This window comes from Pleurodeles waltl, chromosome 10, assembly GCF_031143425.1.
Source record: "Pleurodeles waltl isolate 20211129_DDA chromosome 10, aPleWal1.hap1.20221129, whole genome shotgun sequence".
Taxonomy (NCBI): Eukaryota; Metazoa; Chordata; class Amphibia; order Caudata; family Salamandridae; genus Pleurodeles; species Pleurodeles waltl.
In genome coordinates, this window is record NC_090449.1 from 785,628,439 (window position 1) to 785,644,369 (window position 15,931).

A 15,931-nucleotide genomic window follows, 5' to 3' on the forward strand; every position below is an offset into this window, starting at 1 on the left:
TGACTTAACATGAGCATTGCATTTCACCACGGCAATTTCAAGAGGTAACTGAATCGCATGTAACAAGTCCTTAATGTGTTCGCCGTTTTTCACTGGAGAACCAGAAGAGGTCTTGAAACCTCTCTGAGACCACAATTGGCCAAAATCATGTACAATTCCAAATCCATATCTGCTGTCAGTATAGATCGTGACTCTCAGATTTTCAGCTGCGTGGCATGCCTTAGTAAGGGCAATTAGCTCTGCCACTTGTGCGGAATACACTCTCTCGACACAGGAAGCTTCAATAATACCAGCTATGGTACATACAGCATTACCAGCTCTCAGAATTCCGACTGAGTCTCTCAAACAGGATCCATCAACAAACATAATGCAGTCATTTTCTTTTAACTGCAAATCTTGAATGTCAGGTCGGGGCTTGGTACATAGTTCTGTTACCTCAAGACAATCATGCTCCACTTCCTCTTCATTATTCATCTCGGTACTTTCAACAGGAAGTAGAGTTGCCGGGTTCAATACAGTACATCGCTTCAATGAGACATTAGGCGACCCCAAAATGATTGTCTCATATCGGGTAAGTCGGGCATTTGTCATGTAATGGGTTTTAGTTTGAGTCAACAGAATTTCAGCTGAATGTGGAACCATTACTGTCAAGGGATGTCCCATCACTATGCCTTCACACTGCGTGAGGCTTTGACCAACTGCTGCAACTGCGCGCAAACAACCCGGTAAGGCTGCTGCGACGGGGTCCAAGGTAGCTGAAAAATACGCTACAGGGCGGTTTGCACCTCCATGAACCTGTGTCAAGACAGATAAAGAACAAGCATCACGTTCATGACAAAACAGTAGAAAAGGTTTTGTATAATCAGGCATACCCAAAGCTGGTGCCCAGCACATGCACTCTCTTAATTCCATGAATGACTCAAGCTCTTCTTTAGACAGAGTTATGGTATACGGTTCATCCTTAGTCTCTTTGCCTGTCAGCTTTATCAATGGTTTTGATATAATTGAGAAGTTGGGTATCCACTGGCGACAGTAGCCCACCATTCCCAAAAACATCCTGACATCTCTCTTTGTCATTTGCAAAATAGCTGTCACCCTTTCCTTTGATATTCTCCTGGACCCTCTCTCAATCAAGTGTCCTAAGTACTTCACCTCTTTCTGACAGTACTGCAGCTTCTTTGGCGAAACGTTATGTCCGTTCTTTCCCAAATGATTCAGTAAGGCAATTGTGCCATACCTACAGTCATCTTTTGTCCTGGACGCAATCAGCAAATCGTCAATGTACTGTACTAGAGTCGAACTGAAAGGCAGTACTAAGGATTCTAAGTCCTTTTACAATATCTGATTGAAGATGGACGGTGACTCAGAAAACCCTTCAAATCAAATCAAATCATTAACATTTATAAAGCGCGCTACTCACCCGTGCGGGTCTCAAGGCGCTAGGGGAAAAAGGGGGGGGTTATCGCTGTTCGAACAGCCAGGTCTTTGGGAGTCTCCGGAAAGCGGAGTGGTCCTGGGTGGTCCTGAGGCTGGTGGGGAGGGAGTTCCAGGTCTTGGCCGCCAGGAAGGAGAAAGATCTCCCACCCGCCGTGGAGCGGCGGATGCGAGGGACAGCAGCGAGTGCGAGGCCAGAGGAGCGGAGGAGGCGGGTGGGGACGTAGAAGCTGAGGCGTCTGTTGAGGTATTCCGGTCCCTTGTCGTGGAGGGCTTTGTGTGCGTGGGTGAGAAGTCGGGAGGTGATCCTTTTGCTGACTGGGAGCCAATGCAGGTGTCTCAGGTGTGCGGAGATGTGGCTGCTGCGGGGTATGTCGAGGATGAGGCGGGCCGAGGCGTTTTGAATGCGTTGCAGGCGATTTTGGAGTTTGGCTGTGGTCCCGGCGTAGAGGGTGTTGCCGTAGTCTAGGCGGCTCGTGACGAGGGCGTGGGTCACGGTTTTTCTGGTGTCGGCGGGGATCCAGCGGAAGATCTTGCGGAGCATGCGGAGGGTGAGGAAGTAGGCGGAGGACACGGCGTTGACTTGCTTGGTCATGGTGAGATGAGGGTCCAAGATGAAGCCGAGGTTGTGGGCGTGGTCTGTGGGGGTCGGTGCGGTGCCGAGGGCCGTGGGCCACCAGGAGTCGTCCCAGGCGGACGGGGTGTTGCCGAGGATGAGGACTTCCGTTTTTTCAGAGTTCAGCTTTAGGCGGCTGAGCCTCATCCAATCTGCGACGTCCTTCATACCCTCTTGTAGGTTGGTCTTGGCGCTGGCGGGGTCCTTGGTGAGGGAGAGTATAAGTTGGGTGTCGTCGGCGTAGGAGGTGATGATGATGTCGTGCTTGCGTACGATGTTGGCGAGGGGGCTCATGTAGACATTGAAGAGTGTCGGGCTGAGTGATGAGCCTTGGGGTACGCCGCAGATGATCTCGGTGGGTTCTGAGCGAAACAGAGGGAGGTAAACTTTTTGGGAACGGTTTGAGAGGAAGGAGGCGATTCAGTCCAGGGCCTGGCCTTGGATCCCGGTGGAGCGGAGGCGGGTGATTAGGGTGCGGTGACAGACGGTGTCAAAGGCAGCTGAGAGGTCGAGCAGAATGAGGGCGACTGTTTCACCGTTGTCCATCAGGGTTCTGATGTCGTCAGTGACTGAGATGAGGGCGGTTTCAGTGCTGTGGTTGGTTCGGAATCCGGTTTGTGAGGGGTCGAGCAGGTTGTAGTCTTCCAGGAAGGTGGTCAGCTGTTTGTTGACGGTCTTCTCTATTACTTTGGCTGGGAAAGGCAGAAGAGAGATGGGGCGGAAGTTTTTTAGGTCGCTCGGGTCAGCCGTAGGTTTCTTTAGTAGGGCGTTGACTTCGGCGTGTTTCCAGCATTCGGGGAAGGTAGCAGAAGAAAAAGAAGAGTTGATGACGGTCTGGAGGTGCGGGGCGATGATGTCGTCGGCTTTGTTAAAGATGAAGTGCGGGCAGGGGTCCGAAGGGGCGCCGGAGTGGATAGAGTTCATGATGGATTTGGTTTCTTCTGTGTTGATGTGGACCAGTTGTTGAGGGTGATGGCCGTGGATGCCGGTTCGGTGGTGTATGGTTGGGTCTGGTGTCCGAAGCTGTCGTGGAGGTCGCTAATCTTGCGATAGAAGAAAGTGGCGAGGGATTCGCACAGATCCTGTGAGGGCGTGACGGCGTTGGCGTTGGCGCTGGGGTTGGAGAACTCCTTGACGATGCTGAAGAGTTCTCTGCTGTTGTGTCTGTTTTTGTCCAGTCTGTCGGTGAAAAAGTTCCTTTTGGCAGCGCGGATCAGGTGGTGGTGTTCGCGGGTAGCGTTCTTGAGGGCGGTCATGTTGTCAGCGGTGCGGTCCTTGCGCCAGGCTTTCTCAAGGGCGCGACAAGTTTTCTTTGATTCTTTGAGGGTGTCAGAGAACCAGAGAGGTTTTTTGGTGTTGGTCTGTCGATGCGTGCGTTTGAGGGGAGCAAGGATGTCTGCGCAGTTGGAGATCCAGTTTGTGAGGTTGAGGGCTGCGTCGTTGGGGTCGGTGGTGAGGGTGGGTTGGTTGGCGGCGAGTGCGGAGAAGACTTGCTCTTCGGGGATCTTGTTCCACTGTCGACGAGGGATGGGTTGGGTGCGGAGGTGGCGGGTCTTGCGTCGGAATGTGAAGTGGACGCAGCTGTGGTCGGTCCAGTGTAGGGCGGAGGCGTGGCTGAAGAAGACGTGCTTGTTGGCGGAGAAGATGGGGTCAAGCGTGTGTCCGGCGACGTGGGTGGCGGTGTTCACCAGTTGTTTGAGGCCGAGGTTGGCGAGGTTGTCGAGCAGGGTGGTGGTGTTGGGGTCGTTGTTTTGTTCCAGATGGAAGTTGAGGTCACCTAGGAGGATGTAGTCCGGCGAGGCGAGGGCGTGCGGGGAGATGAAGTCGGCGATGGCGTCGCTGAAAGGGGCGCGTGGGCCGGGAGGACGGTAGACGAGGGATCCTCTGAGGGTGGTCCTCGGATCGGTGCGAATCTGAAAATGCAGGTGTTCAGCGGCGAGAGGGGTGTCTTCGGTGGAGGTGGTGATGCTGATGGAGTCTTTGAAGACGATGGCAATACCTCCTCCTACCTGGTTGGTGCGGTCTTTTCTGGAGATCTTGTAGCCTTCGGGGATGGCAGTGGTGATGTCAGGGGCCGAGGAGGCGTTCATCCAGGTCTCCGTGATGAAGGCGACGTCCGGTGCTATGGAGTCCAGGAGGTCCCAGAGTTCAATGGCGTGTTTGTGGACGGAGCGAGCGTTGACTAGGATGCACTTGAGGTGGTTGATGGAGTGTGGGCTTGTGGTCGTGGTTGTTGCGTGGTGGAAGGTGCGTTTGCAGGAGTTGCAGGCGAAGGGTCCATGGGTGCGTTTGGGGTGAGCTTGGAAGCAGGTGTTGGAGCGTCTTGGGTTGAGGGCGTGGAGGGTGGTGGGGTCGTAGAGGGTCAGCGGGGCTTGGGAGAGCTGGGGACCAGGGGTCGTGGTGCTGGGCGCGGGCCAGGCGCGGACGGGCGCAGACGGGCTTGCCTCTGGCGCGCCCGCCGCGCAGTTGCGCAGCGGCCGCCATAGGAGGTAGGAGGGGGGGAGGGGTCAGGTGGGGGCGAATGGGAGCTGGGGGGCGGGGGCGTGCAGGAGGTCGCGGCGGGAAAGCGCGAGGGAGGGGGGACAGGTAGAGTGAGAAGAGCTGGGGGAGGGGGGTTTAAGGGTGGAGGGGGGTGAGTGTTAGAGGTTTAGGAGATAAGGGAGAAAGATAGGAGTAGGGTTGAGAAGATAGGGGAGGGGGGTTGTAGAGGTGGGTGAGGGTGAGAGGTAGAGTGAGAGGATAGGAAGATAGGTAATAGAGGGGGTGAGGGAGGGGGGAGAGATAGAGAAATAGATAGAGAAAATAGATAGGGAAATCGATAGATAGGGAAATAGATAGAGAGATAGGAAGATAGGAGGAGGTGGAGAGTGAGGGAGTTAGATAGTGGGATAGAGAGATAGAGAGATAGGTAGATAGGAGGAGTGAGGGAGGTAGATAGTGAACGGGTTAGATAGGAGAGATAGAGAGGGGGATGCGAGTGGGGGAGGGGGATGAGGCAGGAGCAGGAGGGCAGGCGCGGGGAGAAGAGGACGGAGGAGGCAGACGAGCCGAAGACAAGAAGAACAGAAGACAAGAAGAACAGAAGACAAGAAGAACAGAAGAACAGAAGAACAGAAGACCGGAAGGAGAGAAGAAAGGAAGATCAGAAGACCGGAAGGAGAGAAGAAAGGAAGACCGGAAGAACACAGAAGAACACACAAGAACCCACAAGAACACACAAGAAGATACAGAAAAACGAAGAACAGAGGGCAGAAGGCCACAGAAGAAGATGAGGAAGAAGAGAAGAAGAGTGAAGACGGGGGAAAGAAGAGTACAGAAGAAGATTACAGACGAGGAGCGAGGAGGAAGAACAGAAGAACAGAGAAGAAGAAAAGAAGCAGGAGCAGGAGAGAGGGTGAGTAGCGCGGGGCAGAGCGAGGGGCTGGGAGGGGGGGGGGTACTTACTGTGAGGTGGGTCTCAGGAACTCAGGAACCTGGAGGAGCTGCAGCGGCAGGGGGAGCGACCTACCCTTGGGTCAAGGGTCGCTACCACTGTCGCGCAGCGGCTGCCATATGAGGTAGGAGGGGGGGGGAGGGGTCAGGTGGGGGCGAATGGGAGCTGGGGGGCGGGGGCGTGCAGGAGGTCGCGGCGGGAAAGCGCGAGGGAGGGGGGGACAGGTAGAGTGAGAAGAGCTGGGGGAGGGGGGTTTAAGGGTGGAGGGGGTGAGTGTTAGAGGTTTAGGAGATAAGGGAGAAAGATAGGAGTAGGGTTGAGAAGATAGGGGAGGGGGGGTTGTAGAGGTGGGTGAGGGTGAGAGGTAGAGTGAGAGGATAGGAAGATAGGTAATAGAGGGGGTGAGGGAGGGGGGAGAGATAGAGAAATAGATAGAGAAAATAGATAGGGAAATCGATAGATAGGGAAATAGATAGAGAGATAGGAAGATAGGAGGAGGTGGAGAGTGAGGTAGTTAGATAGTGGGATAGAGAGATAGAGAGATAGGTAGATAGGAGGAGTGAGGGAGGTAGATAGTGAACGGGTTAGATAGGAGAGATAGAGAGGGGGATGCGAGTGGGGGAGGGGGATGAGGCAGGAGCAGGAGGGCAGGCGCGGGGAGAAGAGGACGGAGGAGGCAGAAGAGCCGAAGACAAGAAGAACAGAAGACAAGAAGAACAGAAGAACAGAAGAACAGAAGAACAGAAGACCGGAAGGAGAGAAGAAAGGAAGATCAGAAGACCGGAAGGAGAGAAGAAAGGAAGACCGGAAGAACACAGAAGAACATAGAAGAACACAGAAGAACACAGAAGAACACAGAAGAAGATACAGAAAAACGAAGAACAGAGGGCAGAAGACCACAGAAGAAGATGAGGAAGAAGAGAAGAAGAGTGAAGACGGGGTAAAGAAGAGTACAGAAGAAGATTACAGACGAGGAGCGAGGAGGAAGAACAGAAGAACAGAGAAGAAGAAAAGAAGCAGGAGAGAGGGTGAGTAGCGCGGGGCAGAGCGAGGGGCTGGGAGGGGGGGGTATTTACTGTGAGGTGGGTCTCAGGAACTCAGGAACTCAGGAACCTGGAGGAGCTGCAGCGGCAGGGGAGCGACCTACCCTTGGGTCAAGGGTCGCTACCACTGTCACGCAGCGGCCGCCATATGAGGTCGGAGGGGGGGGGAGGGGTCAGGTGGGGGCGAATGGGAGCTGGGGGGTGGGGGCGTGCAGGAGGTCGCGCCGGGAAAGCGCGAGGGAGGGGGGGACAGGTAGAGTGAGAAGAGCTGGGGGATGGTGGTGTAAAGGGTGGAGGGGGGTGAGTGTTAGAGGTTTAGGAGATAAGGGAGAAAGATAGGAGTAGGGTTGAGAAGATAGGGGAGGGGGGGTTGTAGAGGTGGGTGAGGGTGAGAGGTAGAGTGAGAGGATAGGAAGATAGGTAAGAGAGGGGGTGAGGGAGGGGGGGAGAGATAGTGAAATAGATAGAGAAAATAGATAGGGAAATCGATAGATAGGGAAATAGAGAGATAGGAAGATAGGAGGAGGTGGAGAGTGAGGGAGTTAGATAGTGGGATAGAGAGATAGAGAGATAGGTATATAGGAGGAGTGAGGGAGGTAGATAGTGAACTGGTTAGATAGGAGAGATAGAGAGGGGGATGCGATTGGGGGATTTGTACCGTAAAACCTTGCAGCGAAATATTTCCCCGCATGCATCATTGGCGACTGTGAAGCATTCGTACTTATTGTCTGTGGGGTTAGCACTTCTAGCCATGCCTGTCTCATTGCCTCCAATGGTGCTTCAACCGGGCTAAGGTCTAACAAAGACCTCGGTCTTTTGACCGCTTGCTCTCCCGGAGCCATTATCTGGGGAGTTCCTATGGACCCTCCTCTTATTGCATCCTGGGTCATTACTCCCTGATCCCACATACCAGGCTTATCTTGTGTATATAATGGCACCGGTGGACCAACAGTAATTGGTAACAATATGGCAACAGGTGTCTGACCTGGTCCAAAACTCCGTGGAGCAGCAACTCCAAAGGTTTAATTCTCTGAAGCCGGGGCAGGTACTAATGGAGGTCCTGCTGCTGGATTATACCCTGGTATCAGCTGTTGCTGCGGCTGGGGCAGCAATTGTGGAGTTGGCTCAATCTGCACTAACCTCGATTTTGTATACATCGGGTCTGGCGGCACTATCAGATTTGTAGTAGTCTCTAGTACTGGGACGTCTGGATAGATTCACTGTATCTGCGGTGGAGGTTGCAACTGTATCTGCATGTCTGGCGCAGTGGGTACACTGACACCATTCTGTATCAAACCTGTATCACTAGCCTGTGCTGTATCAGTAACTCCCTTCTCCTGCGTCTGGTTCCCAGGACCCGCACTAGTGCTTGGGACATTGTCGCTTACCGAATAAGGTGGCGGGTGATCATGCAATATCCGATTTAGGAACTCTTCCTCATCTGAATCATCTTCGTCTATCCAAGACCTCTTGGTCTCTTTAGGCTTATTAGAGTCCTTGTCTGTCTTACAGGTGGCTTTCTTCATCTGCATCTCGTCTCCCTGTGTTATTGCGGGGAATAATTTGAGTCCGTGAAGTATTCCCCGTCTCCACATTTTGCTCTCATTATCCCATCTAGCTTCCGCTAAAGTCTTTTCTGACCTTTTTATTCTTCTTTGGAATTTTTCTTGTCTCTGTTTAATAGCCATTAAGTCCCAAATTGCTAAAGCCTCATACTGAGCTGGCCTCGGAGGTGGCTTCTGTACATTTAACATCCACCTCAAATTCTCTAGAACTCTCGTATTGAACGTTCCATGTTCCGGAAATGCCAAACATCCCTCCTTTTCCGTCAATTTGTGCCACTGTTTCATCCATAAGCAAGGCGCGACACCCTTTTCCTCCATGACTATATAAGCTGGAGTACCCTCAGGCGGTGTAGGCTCCCCTTCACTCGCCATAATGTATGCGTCTCCTTTCAGAACGCTCTTAAAAGCTTTGATAAAATTCATCTTTGCGTCTTTTCTTTTGTTTGTATTTAATTAGAAAGTGACTTTAATTCCCAGGACACTCTTCACCCACCTTTCTCAACCTATTGCCTCTCACGGACGGCAGCCAATCCATGCGCGATCCCTCTCGACAACTGACCTATCTCAGCGCGGCACCACTGACGTCACACTCACACACTGCAGCTGACAAAGTCTTGCGGCTCGTCTGCCCCTCACTAGATTCACACCAAACTAATGCAAAATTACTGCAAGCACCTTTAATAACAACAACAACACACATTTGCCGGTTTATTACAGGAAGGGTAACACATTCGCTTCAGAACTTTACAGAGATTTCACTTGAAGACTCGGCCGCTACTCTCTCCTTCTCAGTTCCCGCACCAGCAAGCAGAATTCGACCCGCAAATCCTACTCTCGACTTGTCAATGGTTTGTTCTAGTGCACTTTAGAACTTGCCAAATCTCCATCGAAGGTTTCACACATACAATTTGACTCAAACTCGACTTGTCAACCACGCCCGATTGACCTAATTAAACTGCACAAATTACAACATAAACCCAAGTGTCTCCCACACTTGTCAATATACTCCGGAGTCTTAGACCACGACGGGTCCGTACATGAACAACCAACCACGTGGATAATTTTGAGCACAAAGCGCCACACTCATTTGAAGTACGCCGACTTCCCTACTCTCATACTGCGGAGTACGCCCACTCCTACTAAAACAACATTTACCTGACCTAAATACACACAAACTTCACAAACCACCTGCTAAATGCATAAGCTGAGCAAGCGCAAATCCTACACCACACATACTAAAACGGCGAGAACATCTCCAACTCACTTGGGCAGGCTCCGAGATCCCAGGAAAGTCATGGTGAATTTAGAAACGCATCATACCTCCAATTTTCATTATCTCAGAAAAACAACCTAAACAATAATTCTCTGTCCTAGGGCCCCAAAGGGCCAAACCGTTGCTCTGCTACAAGAACTGCTAACGCGTCCCTTTATGATAATTTATTACACATCAGGACTCTTTTTAGGCCAATGAATCTTTTGATCCAGTTGAGAGACACCTTAGGACGAGATAGCTAATCAATATGTCAATCAATACGTCAATAATGTCATCAACATTTATCACAACAATACATTTCAAAGTCATTAATCATTTCAAAACTACTACCATGACCTTGCAGTCATGAATAACCACATCTGTTTAGTGGAATTTTTATGAGTTTTATTCCCTATTTGTTTACAATTCTAAAGCAGATGCGTTAATCTCAAAATCAAGAAGCATAATAGCATAGTCACGATATGGCAACTTTGATAATATTTCATTAAGGCGAGAATCACAAACATCAGAACATAACACAGCGTGAACATAGATCAATTTAGCAGAGTGTCAATAACGCGTCAGTTCAACAAAGCATAGTTTCGGTCATTTGTCTATTTGCGTCAGTTTAGTGAACACCTGTCCTACCCACTGATTAGCATTGGCATGTTGGGCTTCATGCAAAACAATTTAGAACACCAATTTGGAAAACATCTAACTATGGTCTCTGTCAAAAGTAAGCAGTTGGTACCTAGAAAGGAAAAGCAAACAGACAAATTACAAATGCATTGTCATAATTACCGTCCAAGGTTTAGGTCAGCACACAGGTTCAGTCTTCGTCTTCAGGACATCAGTCAAATCGCCATCAGTCAGGACTCAGCTCCGGGGCAAAAAGGGGCACTTCCCTCATAAGGAGGTAAAGTGTAATGTGGACAATCTAAGGACAAGGATGGTTCTAAGCGAACCAATAAGTCACCAAACAGAGTGACAAAGTTTCTGGATAAAATCAATAGCATTCCCTAACCCACCTAAATGGCTCTCCTTGTCATGGGTTTTTATCCCTTTTTCGTTGTACATTCCCCCAAACTTCTATTGGACATTTGTTATACCCCACTATCTTTAACCTATCAGAAAATACATTAGGTCATTTATCTTTCACCCCATATTATTTTACAAGTCTCTCATTGGTTCTCCTGTTCGATGTCTTCAGAGGTGGCACGTCCGGTATTATTTCATCTTTCTGTAATTCTTTGCACATCTTTTGGTCAGTAACTCCATTGTCTTCACCGGTTTGAATGACCTTGTACATTACATTAATCTACACTGTTGCATTTTGTTTTAATATCACCCTACAAGTAATGAAGAATGCATGAGAACGGATCTAGCATGGTTACATTTGGCTTCTAGTTTGAAGAAAACAAGAGGTCGTGTCCTTTTGCGAGTCAGCACACTGCAAGATAGGAAAATACATTTAATATGAGAGCTAAGCAGCTAAGCTTTGGCTCATGCTAACTTAAGGCCTACAAGAATTTCAGCACAAATTCAATAACACAATGATTAATAATTAGTATAGAACTTATTCAGTATAATGATTCATAAGCATTTTAGTCATCATTATTAGTCCACGTATACATTGGCGGCCACTCCCCATGGTCACATTTCAAGTGCGCGTTTAAGAAAAATCCACTATTACAGTTTCTATGCGGCATTATCACACATGAATTCATAAACATTTCATGTTAGTATAGATTATATAAGCTACGCTCTCTCACTATCAATGGGTGAGCAGCTGGAACACACTCATTCAGCATCTCCTTCCTGCAGCAGGTCTATGTGCCTAACACCAGCCCGACATTGGTACTTTATATACCTTTATCGACAATTATATCTTATAGAGCCAGGGAGGATCGCTGATGATTGGCTCCTACCTTGCTATAAAAATGTGATTCTGCCCCTTTGCAAAAGCGTCCTGAAACTACAGAAGCTAATACTACTTTTTCTTCTTCCTTCGACAGCTGACTTCTACTAGGGCATCTTCCCTTACAGCTGCAAGCCACTGTTACAACGTGTGCACTATAGAAGTGGAAAATGTCCCTTCTCTTTCCTGCTAGTTTGAACGGTATCAGAAAAAACATAGAGGACGTGGCTTGCAAACCGTGCAAAACGGGTGCATTCTGAAGTAGCTCTGGGATGACGGGGACAAAAGGAAGATAGTTACTGCATTAGCAGGAGATGTAATTTTACAAAAAGATGTACGTTTCTACTTAGTGCAGCAGAGAGCATATTACCATGCTTGCTTTGTGCGTTTAATCTAATTAAGAGGAAGAACCCCTGATGGAATACTTGACTGGCCGAGCGACTGCCATTTAATGAATGAATGATGTGAAGCTCTTATGCAATGCTTTGTTGAAACACTGTTATTTCGCATCGAGCTCTCCACGTGAACATTTTTATGAGTAGATGCTTTTTTGAAAAGTGCAATCTCTCATCTCTTGGCAAAGATCTAAAGCTGCAATTTTCATAAAGTCTGCAACCGTTACTTTAATGAAAATATTAGGTGGGAATGTTTTACAAGGATGCTATGATGAAAAAAACATTTGCCTTATTATTCCATCGACTGATTCCAGAAATCCTTTCTCTCCACAATAGGTATTGTGAGTTATCACTTGTATAGGAAAATATGCTCTAGTAATTAAATAAAGCTGTTATATTGATATAGAGTGCAGCTGCCACTTAGTGAGAGAGTTGGAGTGAATTTTGTCAAGGTTTATTTGCAAAAACACTGCTGCTTTGCCTCACTAATTCTTCATTTGATAACAGAAGTTATTTCATTTCCAAAAGGGATGTTATACTTAGATTAAATGTCCGTTTAACTGTACGCTTTTAAATGAACAAACCCAATGAAATTCACCAATTATAGTTATCTAAGTAAGTTTAACCTGTGCCTTAGTGTAACTAGAATATGTGACTCCATCATACACAGTGGTTTCATCAATGAATTCACTTCAGAGGGCATGGTAAGTCCCTCATGTGCACAGTTTCTTCTGTACTTCACCATCCTTTCCTCCAGGCTAGAATGTGGCCATGTGTGCCAGGTTGACTACTCATGTGTCTGTTGTTGCAGTCTGTGTGGCATCAATGGGAGGGTCAATGTGCAGGTATTGTTGGCCAGTGCCATATGTTGAGTTCATCCACATTGTGTTGTGTGGGTTTTTGGGGTTCCTGGAACCCCCTTGTGTTGGGTGTACATAGCTAGGGTAGGAGACATTACCGCCATACACTGACCTCTATTTCCTCATGATTGTTGTATATATCAATCAACATGTATGTGCATGGCAGCCTCATCTGAGGATGCATGTTGTATGAGTCAGTTGTGAGTAATGTGAGCAGTGTGTATGGTGCCACAGAGATTTCTTTACACATCTGCTGTTTCTAAAGTGCTGTTTGTAAAGCATATCATGACTCTATCTGCCTTTCAGGTTGCCAATTAGCTGTTGGCTACACAATGTAATGTAATGCATGGAAGTAATGGGTCTGTAGTGTCGTGGAAGTTCTGTCTGCTCAGCCTGCAGGAACCAGGGCCTTTCACATATATCTCCCAGTATGGGTCCTAGTCTAGGCTGGGGTTGAGTCACTGTGGCTATACAACTGTGGCACTGTGACCACTCCCTGTACCCCAGCAGATCCTGTCAAGTGGGAAATATGAGGCTCTGGTATAAAATCCTGCCTAAAATGCCTCATTCCTTTGATTAGATTATGAATGGGTCCAGAGGTAAGTACTAATCTAGTCTACATGTGCACTTACCATCATTGTCAGTGTGTCTTTGACTCAGGGCAGGTCCCTTACTCCCACAGCCCTGTTGTCACCTTCATACAGGTCATTTTTGTCCTGTGATTGCATAAATGACAGTCCCACAGTGTAGTCAGTGTTTTGATTTCTGGAAGGCCATGATTTGTGACTTAGTAGCTTGGTCACATAGGAGAAACTGGACAATGCCTGCCTTCGTTAGTTGGATGCTGTAGGAAGTTGGCTCTGTATGCACTATTTCAAAGTAAGGAATAGTATGCACAGAGTCCAAGGGTTCCCCTTAGAGGTAAGATAGTGGCAAAAAGAGATAATACTAATGCTCTATTTTGTGGTAGTGTGGTCGAGCAGCAGGCTTATCAAAGGAGTAGTGTTAAGCATTTGTTGTACATACACACAGGCAATAAATGAGGAACACACACTCAGAGACAATTCCAGGCCAATAGGTTTTTGTATAGAAAAATATATTTTCTTAGTTTATTTTAAGAACCACAGGTTCAAATTCTACATGTAATACTTTGCATGAAAGGTATTGCAGGTAAGTACTTTAAGAACTTTGAATAATCACAATAGCATATATACTTTTCAAATAAAACACATATAGCTATTTTAAAACTAGACAGTGCAATTTTCACAGTTCCTAGGGGAGGTAAGTAATTGTTAGTTCTTGCAGGTAAGTAAACCACCTACGGGGTTCAAGTTTTGTCCAAGGTAGCCCACCGTTGGGGGTTCAGAGCAACTCCAAAGTTACCACACCAGCAGCTCAGGGCCGGTCAGGTGCAGAGTTCAAAGTGGTGCCCAAAACACATAGGCTTCCATGGAGAAGGGGGTGCCCCGGTTCCAGTCTGCCAGCAGGTAAGTACCCGCGTCTTCGGAGGGCAGACCAGGGGGGTTTTGTAGGGCACCGGGGGGGACACAAGTTAGCACAGAAAGTACACCCTCAGCAGCACGGGGGCGGCCGGGTGCAGTGTGCAAACACACGTCGGGTTTGTAATTGAAATCAATGGGAGACCAAGGGGTCTCTTCAGCGATGCAGGCAGGCAAGGGGGGAGCTCCTCGGGGTAGCCACGACCTGGGCAAGGGAGAGGGCCTCCTGGGGGTCACTCCTGCACTGGAGTTCCGATCCTTCAGGTCCTGGGGGCTGCGGGTGCAGGGTCTTTTCCAGGCATCGGGATCTGAGAGTCAGGCAGTGGCGGTCAGGGGAAACTCGGGATTCCCTCTGCAGGCGTTGCTGTCGGGGCTCAGGGGGGACAACTTTGGTTACTCACAGTCTCGGAGTCGCCGGAGGGTCATCCCTGAAGTGTTGTTTCTTCACCAGTCGAGTCGGGGTCGCCGGGTGCAGGGTTGCAAGTCTCACGCTTCTGGCGGGAAACGCTGTTGCCTTTAAGTTGCTCCTTTGGAAACAAAGTTGCAGTCTTGGGTGAACAGGGCCGCTGTTCTCGGGAGTTTCTTGGTCCTTTTAGAGCAGGGCAGTCCTCTGAGGATTCAGAGGTCGCTGGTACTGGGGAAAGCGTCGCTGGAGCAGTTTTCTTCCAAAGGGGGGAGACAGGCCGGTAGAGCTGGGGCCAAAGAAGTTGGTGTCTCCGTCTTCTCTGCAGGGTTTTTCAGCACAGCAGTCCTCTTCTTCTTAGGTTGCAGGAATCTAGTTTCCTAGGTTCTGGGGAGCCCCTAAATACTGAATTTAGGGGTGTGTTTAGGTCTGGGAGGGCAGTAGCCAATGGCTACTGTCCTTGAGGGTGGGTACACCCTCGTTGTGCCTCCTCCCTGAGGGGAGGGGGGCACATCCCTATTCCTATTGGGGGAATCCTCCATCTGCAAGATGGAGGATTTCTAAAAGTCAGAGTTACCTCAGCTCAGGACACCTTAGGGGCTGTCCTGACTGGCCAGTGACTCCTCCTTGTTTTTCTCATTATCTCTCCTGGACTTGCCGCCAAAAGTGGGGGCTCTGTCCAGGGGGCGGGCATCTCCACTAGCTGGAGTGCCCTGGGGCATTGTAACACAAAGCCTGAGCCTTTGAGGCTCACCGCTAGGTGTTACAGTTCCTGCAGGGGGGAGGTGTGAAGCACCTCCACCCAGAGCAGGCTTTTGTTTCTGTCCTCAGAGAGCACAAAGGCCCTGACCACATGGGGTCAGAATCTCGTCTCTCAGCAGCAGGCTGGCACAGACCAGTCAGTCCTACACTGAACAATTGGGTAAAATACAGGGGGCATCTCTAAGATGCCCTCTGTGTGCATTTATTAATAAATCCAACACTGGCATCAGTGTGGGTTTATTATTCTGAGAAGTTTGATACCAAACTTCCCAGTATTCAGTGTAGCCATTATGGAGCTGTGGAGTTCGTTTTTGACAGACTCCCAGACCATATACTCTTATGGCTACCCTGCACTTACAATGTCTAAGGTTTTGCTTAGACACTGTAGGGGCATAGTGCTCATGCACCTATGCCCTCACCTGTGGTATAGTGCACCCTGCCTTAGGGCTGTAAGGCCTGCTAGAGGAGTGACTTACCTATGCCACAGGCAGTGTGAGGTTGGCATGGAACCCTGAGGGAAGTGCCATGTCGACTTAGTCGTTTTCTCCCCATCATCACACACAAGCTGGCAAGCAGTGTGTCTGTGCTGAGTGAGGGGTCCCTAGGGTGGCATAAGACATGCTGCAGCCCTTAGAGACCTTCCCTGGCATCAGGGCCCTTGGTACCAGGGGTACCAGTTACAAGGGACTTACCTAGCTGCCAGGGTTGTGCCAATTGTGGAAACAATGGTACATTTTAGGTGAAAGAACAC